The sequence below is a fragment of the Oryctolagus cuniculus genome, chromosome 13 (assembly GCF_964237555.1).
Source record: "Oryctolagus cuniculus chromosome 13, mOryCun1.1, whole genome shotgun sequence".
In the NCBI taxonomy this organism is placed as follows: domain Eukaryota; kingdom Metazoa; phylum Chordata; class Mammalia; order Lagomorpha; family Leporidae; genus Oryctolagus; species Oryctolagus cuniculus.
The window spans coordinates 38,163,289-38,176,481 of NC_091444.1; the positions used below are offsets into that span (position 1 = coordinate 38,163,289).

The following is a 13,193-nucleotide window of genomic DNA, read 5'->3' on the forward strand; positions in this document are numbered from 1 at the left end:
GTTTGCTGCTTTAGCTTTGGAAGTTTATTTCACCTTAGTCTTGAAAGTCAATTCTAGTACTTTGATTTTATTTGTAATGAACACATTAAAGACTAGATTGAAATATTACCTGCAAAATTGTTGTTATAAGACTTGTTCCTACTTCCATATGCTGAAAATTGACCCTGGATAGTACATAGAATACCATAAGGTATGAGTTAGCTGGTAAAGTGATCAGACTGAAAAAATGTACATTGGTAGTTGAAATTAGCAAAGAAATAGAGATAATCATGATTATACCTTTTTTTTCTGGTTACAAGTTTATTTAACACAAAATAATCCCCTCCAACTTTACTGGGGTGGCTGACCATGTCCACGACCAAATCCGCCTCTAAACTGGAATTCAGTTGCTGACCCAGTCCCAACCTCATCTTTCCTGTCGGCACCAGGGGGCACAGCGTCTGTACTTGTCTCTGTCGGCTTCCCCTCTTGTGAGTCTTGCAGGCCGCTCCCCTTCCAGACCTTTGGGGCTAGGCCTGACGGTCTCAGGTCGGCTGCGGCACAGGGTGGCTGGCACGATCTTGGGGGGCAAGCAGAGGTAGTCCCGGGGATACTGGATGCCCTCGTTGGTGAGGTACCAGTAGAAGTGTCTCTACGCGAACTGCTCCTTCACGTAGCCTCCAGACTTGAGCGACTGCATGGCCTTCATGACGTGGAGGTTGGCCACATTCTTGTCCGCCAGCTCTGGGTGCTTTGGCCTGTGCACGTCCTTTTTGGCTACCATCACCCCCTCCTTGAAGAGGAGTTCGTAAAAGGCAATGTGATTCTTCTTGGGCATCAACATCGCAGCGGCTGTTGGGTTCGGAGGCAAGGCTGGAAAGCTATACCTTTATTTTTACAGGAAGAGATATAATTAGAGTATGTGTCTACAGTAGTAATAATGGTTTCCAAAGAGTATTTTTTAAAGGAACAAAATGAGCATGAATTAACTCTTCAGTATAAGCTATGAAGTAATAGTTGGTTATGAATTATAATGCCACCAGCTAGTATCCCTGTTTCTAGAGTAAGCCCTTATTTTCAAGGGTTTATGACAGACATAAAATACCTTTTCCTGCTAAAGCTGCTATGAAAAGCCTCAACCTGGGCAGGTAAATTTTTTTTCAATTATTACATCTAAATATTTTGGCCCTTTGATTTGGAGGAGTATAAAAATGGAAGAAATTTTATTTTAAGTACTTTCAGTGCTGAGAAAATGCAATCTCTGTGTTGTATATAATGATTCATAGGTCGATCATTCAAAAAATTGACTTTAAGTCTTTTATTAAGAAAACACCAGAAAGATTATATCTTGAATAAATCTGGGGGGAAGTGGCCAATGTATAGATGCATTGAGTTTTAGAGCAATAATGAAATTATACCTAAAATGCAAAATTGAGTATGTGAATGATACAGTATGTTGTTGTTTTTAATGTCCAGAAGATCAAAGCTACTTAGAAGGAGAGCCTACAATTTGCCAGTGAGCCACAAATTAAGATTCTATCTTATATATCTGCAGAATAGCTTTAGCTTAGGGGGAGGGTGGGAGTGGGGAGTGAAGATTTAGTGGGACCTTGATAGAGAACTTTTAAGCTTCTTTCTCTTCAATAAAGACTTGTCTTGCATCTTGCTATCATTGAAGGCAGTTTCTAAAATTTCAGTCACTTAAGTATACCCAGAAACAAGAATATGCAGATTTTCATTTCCCCTTGACTTTAATTTCCCCAGTTATACTTCAGTGTTGTAGCAACACTGTGGTACCTGATACCCTGGTGTTATCATACCTTATGTACTGACCTTAATGAGACCTAAGAGTCCTTTCTCTTTCTGAGTTTGAATCACAGCCTTGATGTGGTCTTTCTTGTTTTATGTCATTGTTCCTCACGTAAAAGTGCTTAACTGCTTCCTGGTTGTATTGGATAGCATTGTAATAAGATTTTAACTGGGCATTCTTTAATTGCTTTTACAATAAATGAATTTATAATCTTTAAACTTACCAGCTTTTCACATTTGTTTTCTTATTAATTAGGGCTTCTTGATGATACCTGTGCTTGATAGAATACATTGACTTGGAGTTTCAGATATTCCAAAGCACCATTTGTTGTAATAACAACTCTGTAAAATTTAGTGCCTTTTTTAAATCAGAAAAAAAGGAACGTAAGGAAGTTACTTTGATACCAATAATGTTGCTGTTTTAAGTATTCATATTAAATAGATACATTCATGACAGGAAAACGGAAAAAATAACAGTAATTCAGAATTCATACCAATCAGTGTTGCAGCTCAAACAATGCAAAAGTGAGGCGATATCCAGTAGTTAACAATTTTGTAGCTTTCGTACATCTGAGAAATGAGTACTCAGTGGCATTTTATCTTTGCAATCATATTTATGAATTGCGGGTGTGCCTTTTTTTTTTTTTTTTTTGACAGGCGGAGTTAGACAGTGAGAGAGAGAGACAAAGGACAGAGAGAAATGTCCTCCTTCCGTTGGTTCACCCCCAAAATGGCCACTACGGCCAGCACGCTGCACCGATCTGAAGCCAGGAGCCAGGTGCCTCCTCCTGGTCTACCACGCGGGTGCCGGACCCAAGCACTTGGGCCATTCTCCACTGCCTTCCTGGGCCACAGCAGAGAGCTGGACGGGAAGAGGGGCAACCGGGACAGAATCTGGCACCCCAACCGGCACTAGAACTCGGGGTGCCGGCACCGCAGGCGGAGGATTAGCCTAGTGACCCGCGGCACCGGCCTAAGGTGTGCCTGTCTTAACAATTGCTTTCTGTATCTTAAAAAGGTATTCTCCACATTTTAAACGTTTTATATTAGAGATTTCTTTAACGCACACTTGTCATATATCTATAGATAAATAGATAGATAAGTAGGGTACCAATGTTACCGTTTTGTTTTTTGTTTTGGATATAAGAGCATGCTCATGTTAGGTACTTACATAAATTGTTACATTATTTTTTCTTATGTAATACCTTCTTGTTTATTCACGTGATTCAAATATATTCTTTCCTTAAACTCTTAAAAAATAAGAGTGTAATATACTTCCCGCCCCATCCTTGCTCCCACACATGCTGCCACCCACCCTCGCCCTTCATTTCTTATTTTGCTCAAATTTTTACAATGACATACTTTCAGTTTATTTTATAATCACAAGCTTAACCCTCCAACAAATAAGGAATTCAACAAGAAGTAGAAAAACAATTGCTCCTCAAGAGTATAGACAAGGAGGGTGGCACTATGGCATAAAGTAAAGCTGCTGACAGCAGTGCCAGCATCCCATATGGGCACCGGTTCGAGACCCAGCTGCTCCACTTCTGATCCAGCTCTCTGCTGTGGCCTGGGAAGGCAGTGAAAGATGGCCCAAGCCCTTGGGCCCCTGCACCCACATGGGTGACCCTGAAGAAGCTCCTGGATCCAGGCTTTGGGTTGCCTCACCTTCGGCCATTGTGGCCATTTGGGGAGTGAACCAGCTGATGGAAGACCTCTGGCTCTCTTTGCCTCTGCCTCTCTGTTACTCTCCCTTTCAAATAAATAAATAAATCTTTTTAAAAATGTGTAGATATGGCTGGAAACAATAATCACATCTCAAAATGTTGATTTTGCTGAATACATTACATTTTTGATATTCTATAGTAACTGACACACATCAGAGAAAACATGCAATATTTATCTTTTGGGAACTGGTTTTATTCTGTATTTTTCTTTTCCTTGTCCATGCTCCATGTTCTACTGAAGCTTGCAGGAAGGGCATGCAAAGACGAATAGTGACAAAATCTCCTTATGAAGGTCCAATTCCACTGCAAAGAGGCAGAAAAAAAGGATGAATCAAGCATGAAGTTGTAAAGCTTCCACCCCAAATCAATACTTATTGCTTCCACTCGCATTTCACGAGCTGAAGCAAGTTATATGGCATTCTCAGCTACAGTGGGGTTGGAAAACGTTTCCACTGTGTGCCTACATAGCAACAAGTCAGAAATATTTGGTGAATGAGACTACAATTATTACAGTCTTAGTTATCAACCATGTCCAGTTTCTGGTTTTTTCTCTGAAAGACCAAATCCAAAATTCAAACTCTACAGGGTTTGTTCCTAAGAAGAAGTAAACATTTCACCACATAAACCCTTATCACATTCATGAGTTTACATTGGAAACATTGTGTACCACATATAAAAGATAGCCTCTCTGGGCCCCTGGGCTCAGAGACTGTCATGTTAGTTTACCCCTAAGATTCCACAAGCAGACTCATTATACCAACAATGGAGGTTTCACTGGACTAGAGAAAAATAAGGAAGAAATGAACAAAGGGGAGGAGGGGGAGGGAGAAAGAAAGAGGAAGGAGGAGGAGGAAGAGGAGAAGGAGGTGGAGGAGAGAAAGGAAGGAAGACAGAGAGAAAGAGAGCAAAGAAAGAAAGAAAGCCAGAGAAAGAAAGAAAGAAAGAGAGAGAGAGAGAGAGAGAAAGAAAGAAAACAAAATAAGTAATGAGCTTCTGAAAAAGCAAAGTTCACTCCATTATTTTAGGAAGTATACCTTATTTTGATATCAAATGTTTGTTACTTTTGTGGTTAAAAAGATTTCTATAGGAAATTGTGGTGATGGATATTGGTGGACATACATCATATTTAAAATAAATTAACTTGGCAAAATGCTAGTACAATATATCTACCTTATTTTCTCTTAAATGTTAATCAATCAACCATGAAATCTGAGATTCTGCAAGTCTGTTATCTGGTTTCTTCTTTATTTTCAAAGGAGGAAAACAGAAAGTGATTTACATCAAAACACCTATATTTAATTGATAATAAAACAATCCTTAGATTATTGGATTCACATTTCTAGTTGGCTAAATGCTGTTAATCTGTCTTCCAGAATAGCTGTAGACTTGATCACTAATAATATTTGTCCAGAGAAGATGAAAGAAAACATTTACTTTACTCTGTGTGAAATACATGTGCGGACTCTGGCCTCAGAATCAGCCCTTAAGGCATGCGAATCCAGCTGAAAAGCCCCTGAGAGTATTTCAGGCATGGAAAGCCAAGACACTCTGGCAAAAAAAAAAAAAAAAAAAAAAAAAAAAAAAAAAAAACCCTAAATGAAAGATCTCCGCGAGTGAGATCCCAGTGGAAAGAACAGGTCATCAGAGAAGGAGGTACCTTTCTCTGAAGGGAGGAGAGAACTTCCACTCTGACTACGACCTTGCCTAAATATGATCAGAGTCAGTGAACTGAAAAGGCTTCCATAGCCTTGGTAACTCATGACAAGAGCCTAGGGAGATTACTGATGCCATAAACAAGAGTGTCAATCTGTTAAGTCAACAACAGGAGTCACTGTGCACTTACTCCTCATGTAGGATCTCTGTCCTTAATGTGCTGTACATTGTGATTTAATGCTATAACTAGTACTCAAACAGTATTTCTCACTTTATGTGTCTGTGTGGGAGCAAACTGTTGAAATCTTATTTAATATATGCTAAACTGATCTTCTGTATATAAAGAGAATCGAAAATGAATCATGATGTGAATGGAAGGGGAGAGGAAGCGGGAAAGGGGAGGGTTGCGGGTGGGAGGGAAGTCATTGGGGGGGAAGCCATTGTAATCTATAAGGTGTACTTTGGAAATTTATATTCATTAAATAAAAGTTAAAAAAAAAAGACTACAAAAAAAAAAAAAAGAAATACATGTGCAGAAAGGTTGAGGAGTGGAATTTTGTCAGTGGCTTAACCTCAGTCACTTTATTAATGAGACTGATTCCTTATTTTGAGCGGTGGATATTTATACTGTTTTGGGGGCTGCCTGCTTGGCTTCCAGAGATTTTCTAACCTGCAATCTCTACGAATGTGACCTTGTCAAGTTGATGCATTACAAGCTCCTGATAGTTGCAGTGTGCATCTGTTTTGGGGTGGTAGACATTGGGAGTACCCCTTTTTTCAGTAGGAAAAGGTGATCCAGGAATTTTTGCTGATATGACATAAGTAGAAACATATCCATCAGATGTGAGAGGATTGAGACAGAGAAATAAACAAAGGGGTTTGGCCAAAAGATTAAAAATCAGGAGAAGAGGCTGGAGGTTGCCGAGATTTGTATCAACAATAAGACTGCTGTGCGTGATGAAGAATGTTGTCCCTCATATATGAGGGCTGTGAGAACAACAAAGTGTGGTGTGGTAAGAGTCAGTTAAGACAATCAACGTGAGTGATGGAAAGAGGCATGGAGGGGGATGCCTGTGTTTTGGAATGATGGGTGTTACAAGTGCTGAAGGGTTAAGCAGTGAGAACAAAGTGAATGTTTCTGTGTTGAAAGTTGGAGTAAGTGAAGAGCCTCAACTTCTGGTAGAAAACAAAGTCTGTTCATTCAAAGCAATGAGCAGCAAGGGGAGGGGGGGGATACTCTTCCCATGATCTATTTAATTTCTTAAGTAATCCTGGAAAATTATTGGGCAGTGACACCAGCTGTTCTACTGAATGTGGCAGACGAAGGCAAAAACAAATGAAAAACTTTTGTTATTGGATCTTTAAGCAGAACAAAATTAGCATGTCCTTTCTTAATGGCTTTAGCTATTTGATCATTAAAAACTCATTTGAAGTGCCAACCTCTAGCAGAAGCTAATCACTGGGAGGCGAAGGTAGGTTCCACACTAGGGAAGTCTCATTGTGGCCTGCCTGAAAGGGGGCCTGTTGCTGCCATTCCAGTTTCCCATGTTTGAGTACACTGCTATAGCTTTAAGATGGTATGCATTACAAAAGCATATTTGTTTTACATATTTAACCTAAAACTATGGTAACATGCTTTGGCACTCCCATTTTCTGGTGCTGTTTCAAACTGAGCCAACTTCCTACTTCTAGGTATTACCCAATAATATCTTTATGTTATCTAGTGTTCATAGTTAAGTTTAAAACAGATGTATTTTCTCCAGTTCCCTGGAGTTAATTTTTGAAAGAAAAGAACTCCTTTTGACAATTAAATTCCCCCAGAATTGCCTTCCCTAGGCTCACTCCCTAAATAGCTGCCATAGCTGGAGCTGAGCCAATCCAAAGCCAGAAGCCAGGAGCTTCTTCTGGGTCTCCTGTGCAAGTGCTGGGTTCCAAGTGCTTCAGCCATCCTATGCTGCTTTCCCAGGCATATGGGCAGGGAACTGGACTGGAAGTGGAGCATTTGGGAACCGAACCAGCACCTCTATGGGATGCTGGCGCCATAGATAGCAAGTTGAGCTGGCACGCCACAATGCTGCCCACCCCCCTTCTGCTTGTGAACAAAGTAAAGGCACTTGCAAGGAATGCTCTCCAATTTTCTCATTAGGAACTCCAATTTTAGCTCATTTACTCTTCTTTCTTCCCTCCTTCCAGCTCTCACAGCTGTCCCCTCCTTTAAAATAGTTATCTCTGGATCTGTGCTCTGCTTCTTCTCTTTAAGGAGGGTTTTTATGCATTATCTACCCCTCCTCTTCCCTCCTTTATTAGCATTAGTATTGACAGTTGTAACTTTTTCATTGTCCTTTTCCCTCTAGTTAGGAACTTGGTCAGAAATAAAGTCAAACCGTGCATTCCCCCTATTGTGTTTGTTTTGAAACTCTTATCTAAGGGCTATTCTTCGAAATGTCTGTACAGGGAAAGCTTAACCCATGCTACTCAGAGTCTGGTTTGAATCCCCTCTGCTCTTAGGACCTATTACTGCCAATGCCCACCCTGGGAAGAAAGCAGGTAAGGGCTCAAATCCTTGCCAACTGTGTGGGGGACTGAGTTCTGGGACCTAGTTTCAATCTAGCTGAGCTCTGGCTGTCTTTGTCCCTATATCACACTTTCTGCTTTTCAGATAGAATGAAAACAATCAAAATTAAGAAACCAAAGTATATTCAAAACTGTTTGTTTTCAGAATCTTAAGTACATAAGTGGAGGAAGTGATAGTGTCATATCATGTGAAAATTAATTTGCTACGCTATCTGTATTATGATTCAACTTTCCTTTATTCAAAGATACATAATGTTGGTATAATATATATTTATATATATTTGTATATATATGTGTGTATATATGTATACATTATGTATATTTGTATACATCATATATAAATATACATAATATATACTCACAAAAAGAGTGACTAGAGGAAATAGTGAAGGAGCACATTAATTTATGGTTTGAAATGGTCTAGGTTCCATTTCAGGCAAAATAAATAGCTCTCTAACTTCTCTTCAGAGGTTAGGTCCACTATTTCAAGCACTTGAGTTACTTCCGCTTCCTTTCCTTAATTGTGAAATGTGTGGAAATGCATCACACTGTACCGCAAGTGTTCTCCTCCGGAGTATTCCTACTCAAGTTTTCAAAATTAAAGGTATCCTGGGGACTGCGTTGTGGCACAGTGGGTTAGACCACCACTTGACGTGCTGGTATCCCATAGTGGAATGGCCACTTGAGTCCCAGCATCACGTCCGTGTGCCTAGTGAGGTAGAAGATGATGGTCCAAGTGCTTATGCCCCTACACTGCATAACTTCACCAAGATGAAGTGTCCGGCTTTGGCTTGGCCAACCCCTGACTTTGGCAGTCATCTGGGAAGGAAATCTGTGAATAGAAGAAGTGTCAGACTATCGCTGTCAATCTGCTATCAACAAAATAAATGAATAACAGCTCATTGATATTGTCGCATGAAATCAGTCTACCTATTTATTCTTAGACTTCCCTCAGAAATGCTAAGTGGACATGCCGTAGCAAAAGTACAGGCATCTGCCAGGAAACGGAAAATAACATTGTCAATTAATTCCCTCCTACAAGCTGATACATGTTTTCAATATCCTAGGAGGAGAGTTGAACAGTCCTTTTCTAAAAGGGAGACAGAAACTAAGAGACAACCTAGTGAAATCGGACCTATGAGGCTTTTCTGACGGTTGTCAGTGATGCCTGCCTGTGTGTGGTGTGATTTCGAATGGGGAAACGTCACACAAGCCTACGATGGACACGAAAATATTCTAGCAACTCAAACTAAAAATCTGATGAATACATGAATAGGCATCAGGAGAGGTAATGATGAGAATTCGTAAACCTAGGTATGCACATCATGCTGCTTGTGTTTTTTATTTTTTACATCAGCGCTACCCAAAGAACACTCAGGGAATATTTGCAGTGACTAAGAATGTGGCAGCCCTTTTAACCAGCCAGTTTTTCAGGCTGTCCCATCCATGTATTGAAGATGGGAAGTACATGCTCTGTTTCTCATTGTCCCAGTACTGTGTGCCTTTTCAGGGCTCAAGTGACTGTGCATGTTACCTTCCAGTGCAGTGGTGTGTGCCCTTGGGCGTTTCCTGCCTCACCTCTTCTGTGCTCCAGCTTCATGCCCGCCTCGCTGCCCATTCTCTGAATTGCCTCAATGCCTCTTGCAATATAAAATATGGAAAGAGAAGACAAAAACAAAAAGGGTTGTCAAGGATCAGGTTCCAGTGTTTTCTGGTTAACCAACAACATCTCCTGGGGCTATCAGTAAGACAGTTCATTTGCCTAGCCTTCAGACTCCTCTTGGGTGAACCTGCAGAGGTCAGTGGTGGCATTAGGCCTCACGTGGGCAATAAGGAAAATAACATCTGCTCAAGCATTCTGACTGGTGAGTCAGGTTTCCCTAAGTCGATAGTTTAGACAGCTAGTTACCAACGAAAGCGGTCTGTCCTCTAAAGGAAAGTGCAGTCTTGCTCCCACGACTCAAAAGGCCAACCAGAGCACCAGCACTGTGGCACAATGTGTAAAGCCACCAAGTGTGTGCCTGGCATCTCATGAGTGTGTGCCGGGTCCCATGGCTGCCACTCCGCTTCCAATCAAGTTCCCTGTAAATGGCTTGATTCAATAGCCTGACATTGCTAGCAGGTTTGTTGTGCCCTGCATCCTAAGTGGCCGAGATGAAGAGGCTCCTGGGGGTCGCCTTAGTCCTGGATCAGCACTGAGCATTGTGGCCATGCAGCATGGAACCCGTGCACAGAAGCTCGCCTGCTCCCTTTTCTCGGTCTATACTGGGAGCCTTGGACCATTAATTGAATGGTGCCCAATCTCTGTTTTATGAACTACACAAGTCTGTTGATAATGTAAGGGCCAACGGTTAAGATTAGAATTAGGAGAACAAGGGGCCCTACGAGTCCTGTTAGTAGGGTTGTTAGCCATATGGATGTATTAAACCAAAACTCAAACCATCCCCTGAGAGGCTTCCTGTTCTTTTTTCCGTTTTGCCAGTCCTTCCCTGACTTTAGCCATGTTATCATTTATTAGGCCTGAGTGGTCGGCATAAAAGCAGCATTCTTCCCCCATAGCAGCGCACAACCCCCCTTGTTGCAAGAACACTAGGTCGAGTCCCCTCCTCATCCGTAACACAACTTCAGCCAGAGATGAGAGGGATTGTTCTAAGTGGGTAATGGAGTTTTCTATGCGTTCTATGTCAATGTCTATAGCTGTCCTTAATTTGGAGTACTGTTGGTTTTGGGTTACTAGGGCCGACACCCCGGTGCCCAGCGCCCCCCCCCCCCCGCAAGGCTGGCTCCTATTAGTAAACTCAGAGTTAGGGCAGTTATGGGCTCCCTTTTATATCTGTGGGTTTTGATTATTTCCCGTTTGTCCTGGATCCTATTTAGGAATTCACTATTTGTATGATACAGAATTTTGGGGACCAATCTAACAAGTATGCAATAATCAGTTGATTTAAGACCTGGAGATGGACACAAGGAGTAAAGCCGGTAGAACAAGCCCACCAGGTCTCATTGTGAGGTATGATATACCGGTTTGCTGGATACACTTTAAGAACAGTATTACAGAGATTTTTTTTCTGTGGGGGACCTGTCCCGAGCAGAGTCCCTGCCCCGTAACCTGTTCTAAAGTTAAACCCTGGTTACGGCTTTTCCATCTACAGTTAGCGGAGGAGGTAGAGCTGGAAAACATGGCGGTTACTGCATAACCTTCATGATAAGGGGAGGGGAGGCTATGTCATAGCAAAGCCAACAAGCCATTGTTAAATTTGGGTTGGTATCATTTAGGACCTGGAAAGACTGGGCAAGCAAATCTAATAGCAGGTGTTTTATAGGAATTTGAGGATCAAGGGTGTTGGGGGCATTAGTAATCCTTGTGAGTCCAGAGGAAATGGTAGGGCTTATTGCGTCGGGTTTAGAGGCAATAATGAGGCCCGCTGTACTGGGGGTCGGCTTTCGGGTTCGTTGAGGATTTACTACCTGATTGGGGCCTATTGCCACCGACTCCTCTGTCAGAAACCTCTGAATGGAAAATATCCCTCCTGGATCCATTCCTTCTATATAGTATCTAACACCCCAGCTCCTTCCATAGGCCCATCTAGGGTCACTGGGGTCGGTTACATTAATTTGGATTTGTTTACATAGTCGGTTGCCGATTTTGTGATTTTGTTTCCTCCCACCACTCCCAAAAGGGCTGTTAGGTATACAATTTTCCGGCCACCATTGTACCTTGATATTTGGATCTTTTCCTGGTTTCAGTATCCAGCTTGATGCTATTGTTTCACACCCCCAGTAGGCACAGAAATAGTGACTGGGATTGTTACAGTAGGTCGGTCCTGAAGCAGGGCACATATAGAAGTCCTCAGCACTTAAGCAGCGGCCAAGAGGGGCTAGAGCACAAAGGGTCGTTACAAAAGATGCAGTCACTGGCCCACCAAGTGGTCCGATCTGTGATTGTAGAACTTTGCCGTTTCTACTCAGCACCCACCAGTACGGTTGATGAGGGTTACTTACAGCCGAAGCTTGACGGAAGGAAAAGAAAAACAAGAGCAAAAGCAAAATCAAAGCTGGCTGGGAGGGTTTTGGGATCGGCCCCCATCTCTGCGCAATTTGAGTCTCCCTGGGCTGGACGGATGTTTGAGGATGCTCCAGGTTTCTCCTCAGGGCTCCATTGTCGGAGGAGCAGGCGGGTCCGTCGGCTGGGCATGAGAGTAGTAGATCCATGCGGCGACCCGTCTACTTTGAGAGCCGTGGGAGTTGTCAAGAGGACGACAAAGGGGCCCTTCCATCGAGGCTCGAGAGTCTTGCAATGATGTCTCCGAACCAGGACCCAATCCCCCGGTTGGAATCTATGAGGGGTAGGTGAGAAGCAGTTTCATATACAGCTTTTAATTTAGGCCAAATATCCTGGTGTGTTAGCTGGAGCCGACGCACAGCGTCCAGGACATCCTGGTCATCTAGAGCAGCAATCAAATAACTGTAAGCGAGGTATTAGGGGAGGAGGTTTACCATACATAATTTCAAAAGGAGTAAGGCTTAGCTGATAGGGGGAATTTCTAACCCGGAATAGAGCAAAGGGAAGGAGAGTTACCCAGTCTGCACCAGTCTCTAAGGCCAGTTTAGTTAAGGTCTCTTTTAGAATTCTGTTCATTCTGTTCATTCTTTCTAGAGTTCATTCTTTCTTTTAGAGTTCTGTTCATTCTTGTCCTGAGCTTTGGGGCCGGTATGCACAATGTAATTTCCAATTTGCCCCCAGTGCAGTGGCCATTCCCTGGCTTACCTGCGAGATGAAAGCCAGGCTGTTGTCTGACCCGATCATGGTGGGAAATCCATACCTGGGCATGATCTCTTCAACCAGTTTTTTTGCTACCATGTTGGCAGTTTCATGTGTTGTGGGGAAGGCTTCAGTCCATCCAGAGAAAGTATCTATGAATACTAATAAATATTTATAGCCAAATTTTCCTGATTTAATTTCAGTAAAGTCAACTTCCCAGCCCATACCTGGTCGGGTTCCCCTAATTCTTGCACCTGAACTGTTGGGGGCCAAACAAGCGTTAGTTAACCGACAGGTGCCACACTTGGAAACAATCTCTTTGATAAGGTAGTTGTCATCGGGTATTCTCAGGTCGGATTGCTTGAGCAGGCTCTGCAGCTTTTTAGTTCCCAGGTGGGAAGCCTGATGGATTTTCCTTAAAATGGTCTGGCCTAATTTGTACGGTAGGATGACTCGTCCATCTGCTGTCCTCCACCAGTCTTTGTCTAGGTGGGCCATGGGTTGATCATTTATCCAGATTAGGTCTTCAGGAGTGTATTGGGGGGTCTTTGGCAAATCTCGTGCCCCTGGGTCCACCAGGACAGGAGTAATTTTCCTGGTTTCAGCTATTTCTTTGGCAACAATTCACATTTTGTACATGTGAAGTTTCCCATTCAAGAAAATCCTAAGGAATTGAGATCTGATTTAGT

General features: G+C 42.4%; 1 long non-coding RNA gene and 1 pseudogene across 2 annotated transcripts; both read right to left on the minus strand.

The window, feature by feature from the left end:
• Positions 1-287: 287 nt before the first annotated feature.
• LOC100349015 (small ribosomal subunit protein eS10-like) lies at positions 288-907 on the minus strand (annotated as a pseudogene).
• Positions 908-3,529: 2,622 nt separating this feature from the next.
• LOC127483436 (uncharacterized) lies at positions 3,530-13,175 on the minus strand. 2 transcript variants are annotated; one of them, XR_007909642.2, is made up of 3 exons: positions 11,460-13,175; positions 9,321-9,382; positions 3,530-3,818 (listed from the first exon to the last, which is right to left on the minus strand). It is a non-coding gene; the product is annotated as an uncharacterized lncRNA (long non-coding RNA). The 2 variants fall into 2 exon arrangements; XR_007909643.2 differs by having other exon boundaries at positions 9,277-9,382.
• Positions 13,176-13,193: the final 18 nt, after the last annotated feature.